Source organism: Chroicocephalus ridibundus, chromosome 3 (assembly GCF_963924245.1).
Source record: "Chroicocephalus ridibundus chromosome 3, bChrRid1.1, whole genome shotgun sequence".
Taxonomy (NCBI): Eukaryota; Metazoa; Chordata; class Aves; order Charadriiformes; family Laridae; genus Chroicocephalus; species Chroicocephalus ridibundus.
Window position 1 is genome coordinate 72,526,627 of NC_086286.1, and position 24,269 is coordinate 72,550,895.

Sequence of the window (24,269 nt, forward strand, 5' to 3'; positions counted from 1 at the left end):
ATTCAATTAAAATGATCTCTCATTAAGGCAGATGGCTTTAAAAGAGTCTTTTCCATTTTGGTAAATGATCCTTCATTAAACATGCCCTGCTATCGAAACACCTGGGAAAAGTGCTTCAAATAAGGACCAAAAAAGTGCATTTATAAACCAAATGATGAGGCTGTGAAAACACCCTGAGATGACAGAGTAGAAAGTTAAAGTGTGCTTTTTATAAATGACTCCAATGAAGTATGGCTGGACCCTTAGGCTATTTTAGCTGGAAAGCCACCAGGCATAGAACTTTTATTTAACTTTCTTAATCTACATGGGCCATTGATGCTTAAGGAAAAGTGGAGGGATGGAAACCAAAATATAAGCAAGCCACGAAGTTTTGTTCCTATTTGTTATACAGACAACATTAGCTGGGAGGTCCGCGCACTGAATCTTTTGGTTTCAGAAGTTTAACAATCAACTTTCTTTTTCCTTGTCTTTATTATCTTTAATATATCATTTAGTCTGGTATATTCTGAGTGAGGGGTGGGTTTAATTGTGACATGTCAGACCAGAGCCGTTCTCCCACAAGGAGTAGCAAAAACAACAAGGAACATCTGTCAGAGCGAATGTTTTTACTTTGCTTTTCCCCTGGAGCAGAAATGGATAGGATTTTCCTACTGAAAACTGTTTTCCATTCCAAAGGAATCTGCACTTCCACTGTCTGTTGGAACCATGCCATTCCTGAATCACAGCAATTTTAACAAAACTTTTCTACTAGGTCCAGGCAAGAGAAGGCCCGCTGACTGCTGCCGCAGAGTTGCCTGACTGTAGTCAGGGGCTGGCACAGGGAAGCAGGACAGTCAGCTCCAGTTACTGCAGATTAGGTGAGTGCTTTAATTACCAGGCTCTTCATTACCTCCTAAATTCTCATTTGCTGGTTTCATCCCTGCAAGCACACAAACACAACCTCACCGGGTTTCCTCGCCCTGGAAAGAGCCTGTGTGCAGCCCCGGTGGTACAGGACACTTCCTAAAATGCTAGGAGGCCGGGAAAGCCCAGACCTTGCTCGGCTTTATCACAGGAGGGTGGTTCCTTTGCATTCACATCTGACAGTGAGGCCAAGATGGTCAAGCCCTGGCAGCCACACAGGCCATGTAGGAGATGGGGCACCCTCAACCTCAACTCTTCCCTCCCTTACCCTGAGAGATGCAGCACCAGCACCGCCTCCCCTCTCCCTACCCTCCCACGGCAGCAAACACCTTCCCTCCTCTTTCTCTGCCCTTCTACAGCAGCAAATTCACCCTCCACCGACATATACCCCCCCAGGACACTCTCACTCCATGCAGAAAGTGCCAGTGCCCCCCTCGCCATCCAGCCCCTCCCACCCTGCCCCACAGGAGGACCACAGCAAGAGCCTACCATGTTCCTGCAGAGGCTCTTCCCTGGGCAGCACGACCCGTGAACCTCCCCGTGGAAAGACTGAAGAATGAGCGATGCAACCCGGAGAGGGGAGATAATCACAGCTGCCATTTCACTCGCTCGCTGAAGGCACTCTGATGCTGAGGAACAAGGCACCCGAGAGAACCCGGTTGCTTAAAGATTACTGTTCAGCACTGACATTTTGTAGCCTTCAGATTTTATGTTTATTTGGAAATACCACCCTTGCAAGGTCCTCTTGGGATTTTGCAGCCTTCACGGCATTTGTCCAGTGTGTATACATACCTGTGTAACACGTTGTCCGAGTTCAGGAACTGATGAATGCTCAGAAACAAATTTTTCCCATCTGCTAAGCTAATGACCTCTTCTAAAATGTCTATGAGCTGTGAACATTTCCTTTTTTAGCTTTGCCAGCATAATGATATTACAGCCTGGCACCCGGCAGTGTAAATTAATCTTTTTTTTTTCCACCCATTTTGTCCTTTTAAGCACAGGAAGGGAAAGAAAGAGAAAAACAGATAGGCATTATCACTGACTGAATCTTTTTGCAACCTGATATTTTTGTTTCTAGACAGATGAAACCAACACCAAGACCATTTTGGAGGACACACTCTACAAGGATGCATCTTTCCCAGAAACACACAGACCTAACTGCCTTGCTTAATGGAAACTCTGCAGGACTTTTGTTTGTGGAAGTACAGAGTTGAGCTTTTCAAAACAAAAACCTGGCAATGATACTGACTGACAAGTGCAGATCTTTGGGGGGTTGTGCTGATGTTGTTGCAGTACTCAAAACATTTACTCCTTCTTTTATGTACTGGCATTTACTTCTGCATTGAGACCTGTATCTTCAAAGGGTCAAAAATAAGAAGGATGCTTGCTGTGCTCTCCTGAAGAGTGCATAGCCTTAGAGACAGATGGTGGATTCCCTTTTCCTAAACTCCACTCAACACTGGAGATGAGTAGAGCCTACACCTCCTCCCTTGAGTCTTGCATGAATTTGGGTGGAGAACTGCAGATGGTGTGATTTCAGGGGACTCTTTTTTGGGTTTTTTTTTTTGCAGATGACCTCTTGTCCTTGAAGAGCTACGAAAGACTACAGGCACCATGGGAAACATTTTTCTCTGGCTTTCTCTGCTACATTTTTATGGCCCACTTTAAAACGAGTTGTTGAAAGTTTTGTTTTATTTTTATCTTGGGTTTTTCTCAAAAAAATGCAGAAATAGTTCTGAATTTTCTTGATTGCAGACAAAAAGACATGACCTTTCACTGAACAGACCCGTATGCTACACTCATTTTGAAACTACGGGTCACATTCTGTTCCTCATAACATCAATCAAATCACTGCAGACTTGTTCAATGAAACAGAGGTTTAGGAGAGAACTGGCAGAAAATATATCTCTGCAGATACCCTCCACAAAAGCCCTGCTCATTTATTATTGGGGTGGGGGGAGAAGAAAAAGCAAGATTTGTTGCTGCCTTACAAGTTTTAGCACTCCTCCCTAAACTGCAAAGAGTTCCTCAAATTTGTGAGGACCATGTGAAGGCCGGGTCCAAGCCCAAGCAGCTATTTATGCTCAGTTCAGAGCTGTTCGTGGCCAGTGCTCCATCTCAGACTCCTCCTGGTCACAGAGAGCTGCAGAAAACTGGCTGTGATAGGGATGTCTCTACAGTACTGAACATGACAATCCATGTTTATAGGGCCAGATGAACGGTGGCTCTCCCTGGTTTCGCCTGATGAATCCCTCTTCCCCTCTGAAGAAGGAAGAGGCGCACCCACAGAGGAACTGAAGCCATTCCTGTACTTCTCATCAGGGAACTCCCTAAGGCACCGACAGTCAGAGCCAAAGAACAACATTTGAACATATGATCTAGAGCATTTTTTTAAAAAAACCTAACCACATTTATTATACCAAACAAGATTCTTACTCTAGTGTTTCAGGAGACAGCCTAGAAAGACAAAGATGACATCTGAGGTGCACAAAGCCCACTGAGCGGGAGAACACTGGCAAAGGTACAAACATTTAAATAATAGGGAACTTTTCTGTTTGCTTAGTTTGTTCAAAGCAGTATGGAGACAAGCACAGCTCTTTAACTAAAGTTCATTAGGAATGCTAGATGCTTATGAAACCTTGTTAAAATAGTTTTTAAAAGCCTCAAAGAGGTAGAGAACACAAATGGTAGAATGTAGCAAACAAAAGCATAAGAAAAAAAACTACTTACAGGACAGCAAAAAGGGGTTGATGAATACCAGAGACACCCAGAGACACTAGAATGTGATCTCAATGTCTGGCTTTCAGATGACTACAGCAAAACACCAGGGGAAACTGAACTGTTGCCAAGAGGGAAATGAAACTTGAATACATTTAAAATAAATAAACAGGCTACAAATTCACATACAGGAGCACATGCCTTACAGGTAAGACTTCTGTACTTCAGCCTTTCCATTCAGGGCATTTCTGGTACAAAAATAAATCCTTAACAACCATGTCATAAAACGAATTCTCCATCCTCCTGTAAAGGAGGGCAAACGTACTGCTGCATTCACCCCAAAGGTGGCAACTGCTGCCTGGACACCATGTAAGAAAGAAAGTTGTGTCTGTTCAATGACATTCCACTATCCAAAGCAGTAACACATAACTATGGCATAAAAACTGCTTTCACACTGTAATGAGATAAATAATACTTTCGCCCTGCACTTTCAGCAAGTATCTACAACAGAGTTAATATTTCATCATCTAGACACGGATAGTTCCACAGCGGACAAGAAAGCTACCTGTAAATAACCATAATACTGTTTAATTTTGCATTAGCTGTCATTCAATTTGCAAGGAGAACCGACCAGCCTGCAGGGAAGAGGGTCATCTGGTATGGTTTCTTGGCAATCTGCCCAATTCTGCCCCCCCTCAAAAAGCTAAGTACCTTCAAGTTTGCGGTTCAAGGATGCCTTCAGCCCCACAGCGTGGTCTTTCTTGAAGAGGGGCTGGGCATGAGCTTCAGAAGAAAGCCACCGCTTGAGCTGGGGGCAATCACAGAGAAGATCCAGGAAGGTGCCAGCAGCTCTGGCTTCCACTGTCTCCTTGAAAACAACTTGCCGTCACACAACTACCAGAGAAGCAAATCAACACTGGAAAAGCTTCCCTGCTTTTAAAAATCAGAAAGGCTGAAACAATTTGAAGCTATACAAATAAAAAAAGCTCTTGTGTGCCGAGTACGTCAGCAGGGGAAAAAAAGGAAAGGAACACTGAAGAAAAATTAACTTCTCAGTTGAGGAAATGACTCAACGTTTTGTACAAAGTCAAGACAGTCTCCACCTGACATTTTTCAAGGGTCAGTCGCCCACAGGTGGGGGACAGGGGGGAAGGTGGGGTTTTATTTACCACTGGATAGGTTTCTTCCAACACAGAGGACCCAAACTGAGTAAAACTCAACTGCTGTAAATCCAGAGCAATCCCACGGGAGTTATGTTCCTCTGGATGTACACCAGGGAAATTAAGATAGGGGTCTTACCACAAACTGTTCACATCAGCCAGTCACTTAGTTACTAAAGTGAAAATGGGACATTTCAGTGGATGTCAGTAGGATCATAAAGTTGGGTAGCGGAAATAGAAATTAATTTGCCTGCATACATATTCCTTTTTTGTACTGTGTCATCTCTATTTCAAATGTTTAACCTAGACATAGAAAGAAGAGGAAAAAAAGGAAACTATTTGTTTAAATGGCTATATTAAGTTAGCCTTCAAATCACTTATGTATATATTTGGGTATAGTATGAAACGACACAAAAGTCTACATCAATCTATTCAACAATTCATCACTTGCCAGGTATAACCTTTTCTTCCCCATATTCTCTCTTGCATGAGCATTCTCTGGTAGAAACCCAGAGGACCCCGCCTGTTCACAGGTACTAGTTATAAAAAATGCCGCTCCAGAAAGTTACAAGAATAGTAATACAAAGATCAGCATTTTGAAGTACATAGGGGTTCGTCATGGAGAGATTACTGGATTTTGGAATAGTGCAAAATAAATTGTACCACTTCCCAACCTCCAGTTCAAATTTCTGCAACAGTAACCGATACAATAAAGACAGCATAAATTTACAGGAAAAACTGCAATCTTCCCTGAATCTGGTACTTGTTGATTATGCCTATTTTATTGGTTTTGCTTAATTAATGCTATCCAGAAGAAACTTCAAGGACTGTCGTTAACCATTGGTTACAAGATATGCTTCATTTATTTTACAGGTATAGTTGGCAAGGCAAAGCAAGAATGGGTTTCTAATTAAGAACTAGGATCTGAAGAGATTAGTGTGAATAAAGGGAGAGAGAAAATGTTATCAGGGTCAAACCTACCTGTGCTGCAGTAGCGGAAAGGAAGTCTGTGGTTGCCACCACGCTGATGCACACACACAACCCAGCTGGGGTAATGCAACGGCTACAGACCCATTACCCTCTTTCCAACCTATCTTCTTTCCTTCTATTCCCCCTCCCTTCGATAAATCATGATTGGTATCAGCAGGGAAGCACAAAACTGTGAAGGTTATCTCAAGTTAAAATGCTCTCTTGTTCCAAATCTGTTGCTCACCTGAAGACCAAAACCCATGCTTTTACTTCAGCTGACATATTACTGGACAAACCGTTGGTACAGTCAGTGCTCTGAACCACATCCTTAGCCCCAAATGCTTTCTTTGCACACAAGCCCTTTCAAACTTGACATTTTCTGTGTTGATTTTAGCTGCTTTATAGTTACCCAAGTGCTGAGGAGAGGAAGAAAACAACATGCACGTACAAAAGGTCTGTTGATGGGCTCTTTTTTATTTTAAAGTTCAAAAGCATATATATTATACATCTTTGCAGCTCTCCAGGGTTTCTACCAGCTGAAGGATAGATTTTTCTGAACTGTTACTGCAGCTTCCAAAGCTGTGACTCAGCAACCGCACTTTCACACTTACAAGTTTGGCAAGTGGCTTGGTGCCAGATAAACTAATGATCTAACAGCTTCCTAATGTGCAGCGGGATGCTTTAATGAAAGTATGCCCATTACATATGTAAGGACAGATTATTGCTGTAAACTCAGATAAACTTTGTTGTTCTTGCAGTGCTGAGAGCATTCAGAATCTCCCAAACAACGTAATGTTTGGGTTGTGGAAAGTCTATTCTGGCATGTCATCATTTATCAAGAAACAACTTTTGCATTTCTTATTTCAAGAAATTTCTTTTCCATAACAATGTTGCTGACAGCTTTACTTGCTGACTTTTTCTACAATAAGTAGTTCTATTTATTCATTTTTTAACAGATGAAGAAAGTCTTTTCAACTTGAGTTCAGTGCACTTGAGAAGCTCAGTTAAATCTGAACCATTCCTTTTATAGACCAACCAACTTATCTTGTATGAAGTTTTAAAAGAAATGAAAATTAGACTATGCGATATATTATTGGCTCGATGTCCAGAATGCACTTAGGTTTATAAATAAAATGCTTACCTATGCACATAAAGGAATTTCAGGTTATTTGTAATTTGCGTTTATTTTGTATTACTAGGTATGGATACCTCCACATCTCCTACACTGAAGTCTAAGGACATTAGGAGCATGGTTGAGAGTGTCCCTTGGAGGACCGTCCTGAAGGGCAAAGGTGCCCAGGAAGGCTGGTCTTACTTCAAGGAGGAACTTCAAGGAGGAACTCTTAAAAGCTCAGGAGAAGGCCATCCCCGAGTCCCAGAAAACAAGCAGACAGGGAAGAAGATGAGCCTGGCTAAATAGAGAGCTTTGGCTGGACCTCAGGAAAAAAAAAGAAAGTTTATGATCTTTGGAAAAGGGGGTTGGCTACTTATGAAAAATACCAAGATGTAGTGAAGCTATGCAGGACAAAAATTAGAAGGGCCAAAGCTCAAGCAGAACTCGTCTTGGCCACCATGGTTAAAGATAACAAAAAGAGGTTCTTTCAGTATATCAATAGAAAAAGGAAGAGTAGGGAAAATGTAGGCCCACTGACGAATGAGATGGGCGCCCTAGTGGTGGAAGACACAGAGAAGGCAGAGCTACTGAATGCCTTCTTTGCTTCAGTCTTCACTGCTAAAGCTGTCCCTCATGAATACCAGGCCCTGGAGGCAAGGGGGAAGGTCTGGAGAGAGGAGGAGTTTTCCCCAGTAGAGGAAGATCAGGTTAAAGACCACTTGGCCAATCTGGACATCCATAAGTCCATGGGCCCTGACGAGATGCACCCGCGAGTGCTGAGAGAGCTGGCAGATGTTGTTGCTTGGCCACTCTCCATCATCTTTGAAAGGTCATGGAGAACAGGAGAGGTGCCTGAGGACTGGAGGAAGGCCAATATCACTCCAGTCTTCAAAAAGGGCAGGAAGGAGGACCCAGGGAACTACAGACCAGTTAGTCTCACCTCCGTCCCTGGGAAGGTAATGGAGCGACTCATTCTGGACGTCATATCCAAGCGCGTTCAAGAGCAGGAAGTTATTGAAAGTGGTCAACATGGATTTACCAAGGGTAAATCATGCTTGACCAATCTCATAGCCTTCTATGATGTTATAACTGGTTGGCTGGATGAGGGCAGAGCAGCAGATGTCATCTACCTTGACTTCAGCAAGGCTTCTGACACCGTCTCTCATAACATCCTCCTTAGGAAACTGAGGAAGTGTGGACTAGATGAGGGGACAGTGAGGTGGATTGAGAGCTGGCTGTGTGACAGGACTCAGAGGGTTGTGATTAATGGAGCAGGGTCGAGTGGGAGGCCTGTAACCAGTGGTGTTCCCCAGGGGTCAATACTTGGTCCAGTATTGTTTAACGTATTCATCAATGACCTAGACGAGGGGACAGAGTGTATGCTCAGCAAGTTCGCTGATGATGCCAAACTGGGTGGGCTGGCTGACACCCCAGAGGGCCGTGCTGCCATCCAGTGTGACCTAGACAGGCTGCAGAGCTGGGTAGAGAAGAACCTAATGAGGTTCAACAAGGACAAGCGTAGGGTCCTGCACCTGGCGAGGAAGAATGTCAAACATCAGTATAGGTTAGGGGTGGACCTGCTGGAAAGCAGCTCTGAAGAAAAGGATCTGGGAGTCTTGGTAGACAGTAAATTATCCATAAGCCAACAATGTGCCCTTGTTGCCAAAAAGGCCAACGGAATCCTGGGCTGCATAGGGAAGAGTGTGGCCAGCAGGTCAAGGGAGGTCATTCTCCCCCTCTACTCTGCACTGGTGAGGCCACAACTGGAATACTGTGTCCAGCTCTGGGCTCCCCAGTTCAAGAGGGACAGGGAACTACTGGAGAGAGTCCAGTGTAGGGCAACAAAGATGATCGAGGGACTGGAGCATCTCCCTTATGAGGAAAGGCTGAGAGAGCTGGGACTCTTTATCCTGCAGAAGAGAAGGCTGAGGGGAGACCTTATTAATGTTTACAAGTATCTAAAGGGAGGGTCGAAGGAGGATGGAGCCAGACTCTTTTAATTGGTTCCCAGTGACAGGACAAGGAGCAACGGGCACAAGCTGGAACATAGGAAGTTCCGATCAAATATGAGAAAAAAACTTCTTTACGGTGAGGGTGACAGAGCACTGGAACAGGCTGCCCAGGGGGGTTGTGGAGTCCCCTTCTCTGGAGATTTTCAAGACTCGCCTGGATGCAGTCCTGAGTAATGTGCTCTAGGCAATCTTGCTTTAGCAGGGGAGTTGGACTAGATGGTCTCTAGAGGTCCCTTCCAACTCTGAAAAATTCCATGATTCCATGACATATGTCATCCAGATTCTTTTTTCTCTAAATGCTGTTGCCACAGTCATTAAGGTGAGATGACTTCACTGGATATGGAACTGTTTAGGTTCACACCACAGCTGATGAAAAAAACCTGTCTCTCAAAAGTGAATAAACGTGGAGTCAAGCCTAACTGCAAGCAGCCATATGCAAAGTCAAGCTTTTTTTGGACTGTCATGATGAAGGCCCACTACTGTCCCTGGACCTCATCTTGCCTCTCTTCTTGTTCCCCACACCACAATTTTTCATAGCATATGGGAGTGGGTTTTTCTTCGTTCTTCAGCCAAGAGCATGCGTATGTACAAGGCAGATGCCAGGACACTTTTGCTCAAGGTACCAGACCAACAAAGTAGAAAGAAGCCAGACGGCAAAACTAGATGCCAAAGTTTCCTCTACCAAGTTGGGTGCTTCAGAAAACTGCTTCAACCTACAAATCTGATACATGACAGGAGAGCCACCTGGAACTAACTGACAGGTAATAGCTGGGAGAAGGGCATGCCTAGGGATCCTACCCATCACAGACTTTGCCTTGCTCTGGGTTGCTGGGAAGCACCTGCATCTACTCACCGCTCGCTTCAGCTGATGAAGAAATCACCACCTCTGCAATGACTCCTTCAAATCACCAGGCAGAGTTTATTCCCCCTTTTGAAAACATGCCCAGAGGAGAATACCTAGTGATGGGAAGAAAAACTGCCTTGAGCTGTCTCCTAGGTGAACGCTTTGATCCCTGGGGAAGAGATTAAGTTGAGCAATAGCACTTTCCACTGTGCAGCAGTACTGTAACTGAAATTCTGCGGTTTTGATGTTAACGTAAGTTTTGCCCTAGCGTTTGCACTGTAACCTCTAATACAATGCTTTCTTTGAGGGGGAAAGAAAAAAGTATGTCACAGAAGTTGGTGTTCAGGACTGTCATTCATCAGGCCACCACTTGAAACACAGACGAAAAATATTATGCTCGAAACCTAAAGACTGCTCCTGTAATTTATGCAGTGACTATTTCTTATACAAGAATAAAGAAGCCTTGGAGTCAGTCCAGCATTCACAACTTCCACATTTCCGGCTGAGTACCGAAATGACTGTGCTCATTTTGTCCCCACAAGCCATGAATTCTTACCTGTCCTCTCCTCTAATTAGCTCCCAATTGGCTGGATAAAAAACGTCCGCAGCACTGAGCTATTAGGAAGGGGTTAAACCAAACACAAGTAAAACCAAAACAAAATTAAACCAAAACACTGTATGTTTATTTAAGTAAGGCTTGACACTGAAAACATTGACCATGCTGCAAGGAACTCCTGAGTATTTCTCTGAAAGAATATTTTCCTTGCATTGCCAGCATTGCATTAGCAAATGACTGATAAAGAAAGCACTAAAGAGAACCCCAACAAGATGCCGTTCTCTTGGAGACAACAGTTGCAAAACATCTTAGGGCATTTACATGCTTCTTGTAACTGAAAGTAAATGAGATCAATCACAACACGGACCTGCTAATCTGACGATAGGACAGTTGTAATTGCCTCTGTTGCCACATGCTATGGCAACTCACTGCAACTAGTCATTTGACTCTTCTTATCTCCCCAGGGGAATGGTTACTAGGATTTGTCCCTGCAAGTGAGGCGTTACCACACCTACAAATAAAGGAACAAGACTAAGAGAAAGTTGAAGAGTCAGTTTTCAATTATATGTATTATTTGCATGTACCAAACACAAACAGTGATTATTTACTCTGGAAAGAGTTTTTAGACAGTTTTAATACAGCTAAACTCAGTAAAAACAAATTTGCCTCTTGCCAGACTTTGATGAAATTTAAATGCACTGCATAGATTAGTTTGTCAGGAATACTGGAGTTAGAGTCCTGAAAAAAGTAAAGGAGCTCAGTGTAAGCTGTTAGACACACACAGCTTGAGAAAAACTGACCACTAACGTGTCCAAAATAAATAGAAGATAATTATGCAATTATTTTGGAAACTCTTAGCATCAATTTCTGTGTTTATCATTTCTACATCACCTGTGTGTCTCCTACTATCACCTCAGTCCCCAAACACTGACAAACATGTACTTCATCATACATTAGAAAATGCCCCTGTTTTGTTCCTCTCACCACAGAGAAAGCCTATTTACCTGAGCTCTGCAACGGCTTGTTCACGTTCCCTTTTTGGAGAGAAGTTCTCAGGCTCATCCCAAGTTAATCACTAAATTTGAAGTTGGTGAACTCTTAACAACTGCTAAGAAAAGAGTGAAGACCCGTTGTCAAGGCAGCATAAATGGATGAAATTAAATGACTTTTGACAGACAAACTAATGATCCTACCTCACTGTCAACTCAACGCCCTGTGTTTTCTGGTTGCTCTCCTTATTGTCAGCCAATCTAGCAAACATTCTGTATGGATTCTGACTGCCGCTGAAGAAAAGCAAGAGCTTTCTGAGTTTTTCTCAAAGTCAGCAGAGGATGGGAAGGGAACAATTAACATAATTAGGAAGAGTACAAACTAGTTCAACTTTATTCTGTTTTGTCTTCTAAAAAAGAGTTCTGCATATGAAAATTAATTAGGGTCATTGCTTCTGGGACAACTCAAAAACCTAATTAAATCAAAGCAAGGAATCCTACTTGACTTTGATGAATACTTTACAAACACATGGGGTGAATGAGACATAGAATCATAGAGTTGTCTAGGTTGGACCTAGATGACCTTTCAGATCATCACATCCAACCATCAACCTAACACTGACAAAAAACATCACTAAACCATGTCGCTAAGCACCACGTCTACCCGTCTTTTAAATACCTCTAGGGACGAGGGAAGCAGACTCTGGTGGCTTCCTGGAGGCCATAGTCCACTGATGCTTCCTTCAGAATATCAAACACAAATAAATTTAGGGATATCCTAAAATGTCAGTATCCTGAAAAAAAAGGAGTGATGACCTCTTTCACAGTGAAAACAAGCTAACAAAACAAAGTTCTTCTGTTCAGATGGGAGTAAATGGCTGAGGCAGCCAGGTGGAAATCAATAATTTACTCTTCCAGCATTGGTCAGAACCGTCTTCCTCACTGAGCAGGTTTACAAGGCCACAGGGACAGACTGGCACAAAGGTTTGAACTCCCGTACAGGATCATTTAAGGTGATGACTAGGTGTGAAACACGTTGTACACCTCCCGGATGCAGGAAGCCGCTAAGCCTCTTGACAGTGACTACTATTTTGCTGTAAGGGGCCTTTCATCTGTCTTTTTGCCTAGATGAACATATATCCGCTGTCTTTGGATTATTTACCATTCCTGCTCCCAGAAATTGCTCCACTTTATTTTGGACCCTGAATACAAGTTCTTTGAACTTATTTGAGGCTAGAACACTAGACAGTATTATTTCTTCATTTGTTGAAGCAGAAATAAAACTTCATTTTTGTTTTATTAAACTACGTCAGCTAGGTGTTTGCTGGAATGCAGTTCAGCTTTCTTGGTAATTATTGCAATGGATTCTTGCCAGCCATCATTTTGAGAAGTTAAATACTAGCTTCTAGATGAGCAGCAAAGCTAAACACAACAGAACATCATTCTAAAGAAAACAGGCGGCAGCATGAAAGGAAAGCAAAGATTTTACTGTTTGGACGGTTGCCTACAAGTCCTGGCTAAGCAACTCCCTTATGAACACAAAGTAGGGCTTTGTCAAAATAGAAGTTTGTCAACATCTCAAAACCAGCGTACTTTTCATCATGTCAAGGCTAACTCGGTGGAGAACAGCAGTGTTATCCTGCATTACTCGTAGGCTTCTGAGGCCATTGCTGCAGGCCTCTGAGAGCAGGACAGAATATGCAGCCAGGAGGAGGTGTCTGGGACAGAGCCAGAAGTAGAGGATAAAGCAAGGCTGAAAACTTGGTGACATAAAATCACAGAATAAATTCAGGTTGGAAGTGACCTCAGGAGGTCATCTACACCAACCTTCTGCTCAAAGCAGTGTCAATGCTTAATTCAGACCACACTGCTCAGGGATTTGTCCAGTCAGCTTTCTAATATCTCCAAGGATGAAGACTCCACAACCTCTCTGGGCAACTTGTGCCAGGGCTTGTCTGTCCTCATGAAGAATAAGCTTTTCCTTACCTCAAGTCTGAATCCGCCCTGTTCTAGTTCGTGACCATAGTCTCTTGTTCTCCTGCTGTGCAACTCTGTAAAGACCCTGGCTCCATCTTTTCAGTAACACCCTATAGGTATGGCAAAGCTGCTCTCAGGTACCCCCGAAGTCTTCTCCAAGCTGAACAAGCCCCAGTCCCTCAGCCTCTCCTCACAGGGCAAACGTTCCTTCCCCAACCAACTTGGTCGCCTCCTGCTCCAGTTTATCAGCATCATTCTGGTAAAGCAGGGGCAAAACTGGGCACAGTCTTGTAGACATGGTCTAACGAGTGCACCTTACTTGGTGAGTAGTGTTTAGTTTGTTGCAGGCAATGCACAAAGCAGGATAAGATGGTCACAGATACCAAGAGTTTTCGAGTTGAGCATCTCACCTCGACAGGTGTGCAAAAGATTGGGAACTGTCAACTGATGCCACAGGATTTTGTTTTCTAAGAGCCTCCATCTTTTGGAAACTGGGCACGGCGACAGATTTCCAGTTCGGCGGTGAGACGCATAGAGCAGAGCATGTGGTACTCCAAATCAGGCATCAAAAATCAGCTTTTTTATTCTGAATGGGGCTGGCACTGAGTCTGTTTTCCAGATGGTTTTCTGTTGTGTGTTTCTGTTGCTCAGAGGAACACAGCAAAATCAGAAGGGAAAGCCCTTCCCCACAGAGAAGCAAGAAATCAGGGCAACAGAAATAAAAATGCAAAGAATAAGGCAATAATTAGTCAGTTAAGTCACTTCCTGTGTCACAGGTTTCTCAAGAAAGGAACCAGCTGTGGAAACTCTCACTTTTATGCCAAACAATTCAGGTTTTGAGTCTCCTGTTTGTAGTAGTTTTGGCTGGCATTTTCCAGTCTTATTTATGCAGTTAGATGCAAAGCAGCCAATTAACATGCTTGTTATTTCTTTATTAACAAACATGGTCTTTGAAAGGACAGATGCTTATGTTTACCATCCCCTCAGATTTCAATCCGTCTCCGTATTGGTGTTTGAGCTCTATGCTATACAAAGTCTGACTTCTTTTGCTCTTTATCTGCTTTTGATATTTAATTTTTCAAACTGCTCGATGCCTGTATTATGGTCTGGTTTCATTTTTTCCATATTTGGAAATGTCCCTTACAGCTCATTGATCTCAAATTCATTCATGAATATCATTAAAAGTCAATGGGAAAATTCAGTTTAAGAACTTGACCCCTGGAGTAACTCTGGCTTCTAAAGACTCCCAGCATAGTTGAAGGGCACATCCTTAATACAGTGGGGACATGACAAAGTTGACTTAAAGGGCTGCTAACTACGCTCACCTTTAACTATTTGACTACGTCCCATTTATTTATTGTATTGGAGCCTAGTAAAGACAACTCAAATACAATAGGGGATAATGTCAAATCAATAAACTGAAGTGCAATATACAATCAAATGCCACTTTAACTCCAATTTGTAGCACTATAGACTATTGTACTGCATAGTTCCAGTACACAGGAGCACTCAATCAAGTGTTTAATTTTCGTAGTTGCTTGCTTAAAAACACATACTTACGCACTCTGCATAACTGGGGCCATAATCATTTATTTTATCCTATTTTTGAATTTCATCTTTCAAAATAGCAGCTGTAGGCTTAAGAGGGACGACCAGGACACAACAGGTCCAAATAGTGAACTTTCTAGTCTTAACTCTGAAGAGTACTGAGTATTGTTGACTTCTACAGGTATTGGGGAGAGCTGAAGTTATTTAGCAACTTAGAGGATCAAGCCCTATTAAAATTGCAGGAATGTGCAAGACTTCATCAGAAAGGTTTCTTTCATCAGGGAAATTTTCTTTTCCAACAGTAAACCTTTCCCTGACATCTGATCTCCCGTAACAGTCTGATACACCAACACGTGTTCTTGTAGGTTTATTCTGCTGCTGTGGCCTTAGGGTCCAGCCCTCTGAGGAGACCAAAAGAGCAAAAATGCAGCAAGTCACGGAAAACGGGATTCCCTTTGCAGCTCGTACCATCCTGTCGAAGGGCAACCACAGGAGCCTGAGCCCACAGCTCCGTGCTGCTGCTGAGAAGCGGTAGCTGGGATGGAGGAATGGGGGCAGGAAGGAATGTTACCCTCTAACTCTACTGCTCCTTCAGCCCTCGCCTCTTGACCTTGAACCCACGTCATAGTTTCCTCACTCCTTACCAACTCTTCCTTTCATCTTACTCATGCAGAATTCAAGCTAGTAGGCTTTGTGAGCTCATTACTTTTCACGTCAACTACAACTTCTTTGGCTTGAAGCAGAAACCCAGGAACCTACAGGCTGTGGTAGCCAAAAGGTCAAACTGCCTTTGTACAGACATAAGCAGTGAATGGACAGAGGGGCCAATTAACCTGTGCCCCTAACCCTGCAGAAGTTAATGAACATGGGTAGCATTACTACTGGCTGCACTGTAAAAGGGCAAATGTGTGGTTGCAGTGTTAGGACACTAATAAGCGAGTGAGCAAGCAGCATTTTGAAGGATAATTTAATTTTAATCACTGGTCAGAGATTTGTGGAAGGCAGAGAAGGCATTTTGGGCTTGCCACCGTCTACAGTACAACCACAGAGGTGCCAGTATGGCAGTAAACCACCTTTTTTCACATGCCCTAGCACAAGGTGGACACAAGCGGAGCGACAGGGACATCAGCAGAGCAACAACCAGGCGTATCTGCTAGTCTGAGATGCAGAAAGAGCCACAGACTCAAAAGGGCTTGGGGAGGGGTGGTGGCTGAAAGGACCCTGTCCTTCCTCTTATATTGTAGAGCTGATCCTGCTTGTGTGTCGCACAGAAAGGGAGAAGGGAGAGAAATCTCCCTCAAATGTCAGCATGCAATCTTTGGTGGCTTGCAGTCACAAATCAGCAAATTCACACGGATAGACCTAGGTCTGAGTGAGTCTACGGCTTATTTCCGTGCAGGTTATCATACTGTGCACAGGATTTTGCAAGTGCAATTATAGTCTCCGACATCTTATCTAAAAAGAGTGGTCACCATAGTAACGTCTGAATCACATGGCACTGCACACCTGATACCAATCAATCTTGAAAACATCTTTTTAAAGAAACAGGCTCCTGGAAAACCGCAGATGGAGGTTTCTTGTTGAGACTAAGATGCTCTCTTATAACAAAAATGGAAATTGTACCTTGTAATCTTCTCATTTGATCCTCCATACAATCCCATTCTCTTATCAGTTTACAAAAGTGATAGAAAATAAAAAAGGGCAACGGTTCTGTGCTGAAAAGAGTGACAAACAGCCAAGTACAGCTGGCATGTAAATGGTATGTTGCATTTTCCCCCCAGAGTATTAACTGCGACTTCTGAGAATACAGCCACGCTCTGGTTGCTGAAACACAACAGAAACATGCCTACCATAGTGCCTCTCCACCTTCCCCGGACACCACATTTCCCCTCAAATTTAAAAAAAAAAAAACACAGAAATTTCATCAGCTGCTTTCTCCCTTTTTGCTTTCCCAGTCTGCAATTTAGTTTAGTTGATTACAGTTGTGTTCTTCTGTGTCAGTAAAAGAAAAGGAGCATGTTTAAGGAAACAATGTTTGTATTTAGATTTGAACTATGGCTTTCTGAAGTGCATTCTGCCACCAGCCCTCCAGACGCATCAAGCAGCCAAAGAGCGGATGAAGTTGATGATGTCTCTGGGGTTTTTGGTGAGTTGCTTTTTTTTATACAGCTTCACCCCAGCAGCCTTTGGGCTATCTGTGCTGTGCTGGCTCCTCTACCCATTTCAACATCTGGTGCCTCTCATCATCCTAGCAAGGACATGGCTACCTGTTGATGAAAATAATCCCAGCAAATAATAAAGTTCAATCTACTTCATCAGTGTTTCCAAGATAGTCTTGATATTTCCTATTTGATTCTATCCCAAATTATCGCTACTTTCATTATTTGAAAGTCTACTACTACTTAAATTTCCTTTTAAAAGGACTGGTTTTGTTCAGATGCCTTCCATCTCTGTCATCTTCTGTTCCATCTATATTTTATTTTTCAAATAAGTCACAGCTATCATCATTTATTCTGGCAATGCCTCGTCTTTATTCAATGTGTTTTCAGAATAGGAGAGCCACTGCATTTGCAAATGCCATTGACTGACAAAAGTTGGGATATCCAACTGCCAGAGTGCTAGTAACAAATTTGCTTAGAAATTCTTCTAGCATCCTGGAGATGAGTGTGAAAACGACAGGAGTAGACACTGCATGAGTCTAAGGAGGTAAGGAGATGCCCTTTACTAAGCTTGCTGAAGTCACGAGAACCTGCTCACCCCCTCTTGCCATTCCGTCGCTGCTGACCCACCAGAACAGATTAGGTGCACACGAACTGCTACCACAAGTCGTGCTGTCTGTAACACTAGTGATCATGGTGTCCTGTTATCCGTAAGGAAGTCGGGCTTTAAATCTGCTTTCATAGAGCGTGGAAGTTAAATTTATTCAGCTGCACTTCGGATGTGTGTCTCACAGTAAATGGAATTACTGTGCGACAGGGCAAGAGACCCCCCACAACGGAAAGGTAAAGGTCCAAAATCGAAATTAAGATGTCACGAACAGCTGACATCATTGAGTTTTAAGCTATGCCAGGGCCCAGACACGGTTTTCAAACTGCATAGGAATCGATAGCAAAAGAGATCCATTGATTCTGGCGAGAATCAGAGACTATACTTCGATTACATCCAGTATCTTTTGCAAAAGTAAGTGGCAAGGGAATATCAGGAAAGTGCAAGTGTGTTGTTACAACAATTGAGAAAGCTGCTGGTGGCCTCCTGGGCTTTATCCGCCTCAGACTATACCCTTCCCAAATCCTTAGTTTAAAGACAATAACATAATCCGTGCAGTGAAACACACAAAACCAGTCCACCCTCGCCCTTAAAGAGCTTTGTCGTAAATAACTAATTAACTATGCAGTTCAGCCTGGAAGGCATTCGGACACAGGCACCCAGGAAAAACCCAGTTAAGGAACAGAATATCACGTTATAATTGCCACTGCAAAACGATGATTCATTTGTTTTCCATGTCCATTTATAAATTAAGGGTCATCATCATAAAAAAAAAAGCGGCGAGGGTCAAAAATGTCAACAGTATTTTCATTACCTTCTCTAGCAGGTCTTCATACGCTTTTGCTGACAGCAAGATCACAAATCTTTCACCCTTACGCAGCTGACTCAGCAATGCTGTACAAGCTGCCAGTCCTGCAAGTTCTGAAATGTGTGCTAAAGTGAAGCTTTCTGTTAAGCTTGCCTTCCTTTGAGATTGTCCTTACGTGTATGAGCTTCAAATACCAAATACTGGACTGTGGACGTGGCATGTTCCTTTCAGGCTGTGTTTGGGTTTTTTTAGTGCTCCGTTAGGAATACAATCTCTATATATACACATCTACACTGTGACTCTCTTTTATCCCCTGATGCCATACATACAGTAGAAATAACTAATAAATAGCTTGCTAAACAGCTATTTGTACAAGTACAAACACAAAACCACTAGATTTGATAATATATTTTCCTTTTATACGAGTGTAAAATTGTAGTGAAATAAAATCAGCATGCTTAAAGTTCGGGCCATAAAAAGCAAACACAATCAGAACAGCAGAACAAAGAAACAAAACAAGTCAAAAAGTCTGTCTTCTGAGTTCCCCTTTCAGACCCAGACTTCCATCCCTGGCACCTATGGTAAAGACTTTTTTTTCCCTAGTCCAGTTTTCATTTCTGTGTGTCAGTACTATTGCCTAGAAACGCTTGATAGCTTTTTTACCCTTCTCTTTCTGTGTCTCAAAGAAGAGCAAAAAGCAAAGATAAAGCCTGGATTCTCTGACTGGGTTTGTCTTCGTACTGTGATTGATGAGGCTGATGCTGTACTAAATTTAAACTTGAAAATGTCAAAAACAACATCTCTCCGAAGCACAGGAAGAAGGGCACCCACTCAGCCCATTGCTGTACGTGGCGTAGCCTGAAGTTGCTCGAATAGGCGCAAAAACATTTGAAGACAGAGGCCTGTCTCCTAAGAGAGGATTTATGGTATTCATTTACCTGGAATTTAGACTGAACAACCGCTACTTTCTAGCTGTGAAATGTAAAAGGAATTACTACCTGCTGCAGCCCAGCGCTCCCTTTCTCCAACTACACCAGGGAAGGGTTTCAGCCGCACGTCCCCGGCGAGAGCCACCTCCCCCAGCGAGCAGGAGAGGGACAAGCCACCGGAGAGGTCGCTGCTCCCTGCCAGCCCACACACAAAGCTCCCTTTGTCCCCCGAGACTCCAGCTAAGAGGATGTGTGCGCCTTACCCTCTCCCGTGGCTGTTCCCCACCCGTGAAACGCATGAACAGGAGCATTGTGCAGAAGCCTCTACTCCAGCTAGCCGGATGGTCAAACAAGGGGGATGCCCAGCGCACCTTGGGGTGGGGGTGTCCTCTCTTATACCCCATCCTCACTTCTGTTTGTGATCAAATAATTTGACCTATTCAGAGTAAAAGGACACTTCTGGGGGATTTCAATGTGATTTTTACTGAGAGCTATTAAATGACAAATACTTTTGAGCACAGCCTTAAGGTCCCTGATATTTGATTTATGCATCATAGAAAGTCACGGCAAATACCAGTGCATCCTCCAGACACTCACTTGCCACTGTTTTCCCAAGGTACCCATGCCTTTCCCAATCATTCTCAAGATAAAAACGTAAAAGGCAACTGGCATGTCAACAGATTAGAAAGAAATGGCATCTTACAGCTGCAGTCTTTCAATTTTTGTTCACTTTCTGTTTCCAGTGAAGGCATAACCACTCCTAGCTCCCACTTGTTTTGGAATGAGGGGTGAGGGCACCGCTAAACACCTATCATCCAAGTGCACCTGCTCCTCGTCTGTCCCATGGACTGCAGAAAGGTAACCTACAGGAGACACCTCTGTCCCATCACACACAGAAACAGGGGGCCTGTAGACACTGGAGGCCCCCACAATTAGGCTCCTGATGTACTTACCAGTTGCGTCATTCTGCCTTCAGGCAAGTTTGCATCTTTCTTAGGAGCAGCCTCCAAAGTGCTGACCTCTGCTGAAAGGCATTTTATGTCAACTATTGAAAAGCACAAGCTTACCAGCCGAGTACAGCTGTACTGCAGGGGAAGGACCAGAACTTCATCCTACGGACAAACCATTCTCCTTAGGCTTCCTGCAAGTACAGCATCGCTTTGGCTGTAAGAGGCCAACTTGCTCTTTCTTCTGAAATACATAAATATGGCATCGGTTTGGACCGTGCAGTGCTTTTATAGCACATATTTAACGTGCATGCAGAGCAGCTTTAGAGATTCCTCTGTCCTTTTTATGAGAGGTTTAGACATGGTCCCTCCAATGAAAAAATCCTTCATCACGATTCCTCCTGGGTCTAGTATAATTATATTGACCTCGGTGACAGTTCCCCACTCAGTGTGGTGCCTATACAGTCCTTGGAAGCTTTGAAGGAAAAAAAAAGTGTCTATATTAAAGAAACAAAGATGTGAACTTAACATGGACTGAATATTTGGTCTGACTCATGCTGAAGTCAGGGGGAGCATTTCTAGGATCTCAGATGCAGAACAGGGCTCGAAGAGGAGGATTTTGTACAGGCTTGAACTAGCAGCGAGGAATTCTGCCTTCTGTGAAGCATCTTTGAACCCTGAGAGGATGCACAATGACTTAATCCTCCTCAAACAGCCGATGCTGAACATGAAGGATATTGGCAGGCATGATTTCCACATTGTAAACTCATATTTGAGGAGATTATCTTTCAAAAATGGATGGAGCTTATAAATTTGCACATTTTTACCATTCCCAGACACATAGAGATGTGGGCTCTACATCTGAACAGATAAAGGAGGTCAATTTAATTTCTGGTCCCATGTTGTAAACTATTAAGCTACACAACTTGTGTCATAAGCATTATCTGCAGTGAAATACGTAAAAAAATTACATTTCATTAGTTCTTTTATCAAGGTTTAAAAAATGTCTATAGTTGATTAGTCTTATGCTTAAGCCACATCTATTTACAGTTGTAGTTCTTTGCTCTACCAGTAACTTGAGTAAGCAAGGGCATTCTACTACTTTCAAAAGAAATTTCACAGATGCAGAGAGTAAAAATCCTTTCCCATACCCAGTGTTATTAATACTTATTGATAAGCATTTCAAACTCAAAATCTGTTCTAAACATTCAGGAATGAGCACCACAAAGAAGCTTTTTTTCAGCAACAGAAAAACAATTTTTCAAAAACAAAAAAAACCCCAAATCCATCTATATTAATGAGGCCGAATTAAGCGTCTTTCCCTTGACAGTCCCGGCTGTAAGTACCTGCTGAATTACTTACGGACTTGCGGAACTGCTGGTATCTGCACTTCTCATGTGGGACCTCGAGGAACTTAAGTTAAATGATACAGTGTAAAAATCATCTCATTAGGCGTTAGTTTTAATTATGTAAGTTTAGATGTTTTGCTAACATATATTTTCTTCATACGTTCAAACACAACATGAAGGAGTTCTGCTCTCCTTCTCAACAGGATCTTAAAAATCACCAGGACTGTTTCTGTTTCTTCCAGAGCTGTGACTAGTTCCTGCTTCATTCTCTTCTGGGACATCTCAGTGTACGCCTTCTGAAAGCAAGCGAGTAGGTAGATGATCTGATGGGTGTTCACGGCACATAACACCCTTTCTCACCTCAGTATTTCTTTGTGTGCTGAGAGGCACATGGGCAATACTTCTGCCTTCGAAACCGCCTACCCTGCCACTGGCAACATCCCTACGTACCTGAAGTGGACAAGAAAGCGATGGCTACAGCTGGGGTAAGGACAAGGAGACGACTACATCAACTGGCAGAGGGTAATGAGGAGGTAGCAGTGACATCCAAAACATTTATGTTTTGGCATGCAGTGAGGCTTGGTTTTGAGAAGACTGGGCCTATCATTGTGGATGTCTTGTCCCTCGGTCAGGATCTGTGTCAGAAACCAACACTCTGCAAATTCACGCACCTCCACAGTTTTATGGTTTGCTTTCCATTACACACGATCTTAGCATTTCAAATGTCCACAGAATCAATAAGCAACAAATCTCAATTGTTTCCAAGACAGAACTTGATGTCATGCAGGTGGCTTCAGGGAGCAATTTCTGGATGTCTGTGGCAAATCTATCCTGGGTCTAAAAACTGGGTTCAATCTAAAGAGGTGATTGAGAGGTTCAGAAGGTAATTAATAATGTTGAGAAGGTAATTTAAAAAACTGAAGAAAGCAAAATCTATCAACAGCTATTAAACACAAAGACACTGCATCTGGCTCAAGTAACCCGTGAGCTGCTGAGCGCTGGACACATGGAGAATATAGAGGTGATAGTACTTTCATGTGTTCACAGTGTTTTTCCAGGCACTTATTTTTTATGTCTCTCAGCCAGTTCAACCGTTTTTATGATCTGGAAGAACATCTAAAAATAAAAATAAACCCCCCAACAAATGAAATGCCCATTCTGTCAGTTCAAAGCAAATGGAAAACTTCCCTCCCCTTCCATACCAAAGGGCAGTCCAGGTCATTTAGTCAACATCAATTTAAGAAAACCCATTCCTTTCTGGACACCCAAGCAGCGGAACAACACAGCACACCAAGGTTTCTACTCCGGTGTTTGCTGCCTGGTGCTGCGGTGAGGCAGAACATCAACTTTCTCACAGTGAAGACCACAAAAAAAAAACATTTTCTGTTTTGATTTCCATCCCCAGAGGCTGGTGTATGTGACCACCTCCAAGTAGGCCCACAGCAATCCCCTGCAGAGGTGAAGGACTAGTTCCTCCTGTGGCAAGAAGTCAAATGTGGCTGCTGATTTTGGAGGCGTAGAAAGCAAAAATCTGAAAGTAGAAAATTACAAGGGTGTTTTGGGCTAATAAGACATTACAGCTTTCCAATGAAAATGGGAAAGGATCCTATTAACTGTTCATTCAGTTCAGTTTTTTTATTTCAAAGAAGCATTAAAGAATGAAAAAGTACTCTAAAGATTGAAAGAGCACAATCAGAAAAGAACATAAGATTATCAATTTTATCTTCCTATTGAAACTGTATGACCCATCCACTTCTGCTGAACTCTTGCTTGAATGGTAAAATGGGAAGTTTCACAGTGGACAAAGAGGTGAACACATAGGTTTTTCCATATTGATCATCTCCGAAGCCCAGCAACTCTCCGCTGGTGGCTGCAGAGGCAGCCCTGCAGTGCTGCAGGTTGCCCTTCTGAAAGGGCAGCAACAGGAGCAATCAATTCCTAAAGCGGTGCTCTTCAAAGCAAGGTGATGCTGAGGTGATGCTTGACTGATAAAAGTCAAATGCCCCAAAGAAACACCACCTGCTCTCCTGCCTGCAGGGACATCCCTTACATTGGGCAGTCAGGACACGACAATTTATGTGCTGTATCTGCCATAAATAAAGCTATCAGCATAGATGTGAGAGCTGAAGTCAGCAGTTCCAAAACTAAATCCCTCTTTAAAAAAACCTGTGATTAGAAAGAAAAGGATGTCAGAAACCCAGACCCACCCTAGCAGCAGCTTGTGGTAACTTGCCAATGTTCAGCTGAAGCAATCTGCTGGCACACCAGGGCATGCTAAAGGTTAAATGGCATTTGGAGGTGAGGGGAAGGTGGTCCCAGGGAAGTTAATAAATCATATCTGATCCCTAAAGAGGTGGAAAGGGATGGCAGAGGCAGAAAAAGGTTTTCCTCAGCCTTAGTTCTTGCACAATACAGGCCAGACACAGCTACAGCCCAAGGCGTTCCCTGAGGGTTAGGACTGCACCTCTTGGCTCTCAGTGGAACAACAGCATCTCTGCAAAGAGCAGGAGAGGGAAAGCAGGAATCATTAAAGGCCAGCTCTAATGTCTGTGTACTCCGTTACAGCTTCATCCATCAAATGGGATTTTTACAAGTGCTTTGCAATCCCTCCCTGCAAGACTCCTTGGTGCTATCAGTAGGGGAATGCAATTTTACACATCATGAAACCACAGCATTTATA

At 43.1% G+C, this 24,269-nt stretch overlaps 1 protein-coding gene across 4 annotated transcripts in view; it reads right to left on the reverse strand.

The window, feature by feature from the left end:
* PKIB (cAMP-dependent protein kinase inhibitor beta) overlaps positions 1–24,269 on the reverse strand; it is a 59,496-nt gene that overhangs the window by 17,795 nt on the left and 17,432 nt on the right. Inside the window, exon 1 of one of the 4 annotated variants that reach the window (XM_063331078.1) lies at positions 3,634–3,743. The exons of the other annotated variants lie outside the window; for them this stretch is intronic. The gene's annotated coding sequence lies outside the window, so the exon portion shown is untranslated. Of the gene's footprint in view, positions 1–3,633; positions 3,744–24,269 lie in introns of those variants that run through there. 4 annotated transcript variants of the gene reach the window in all.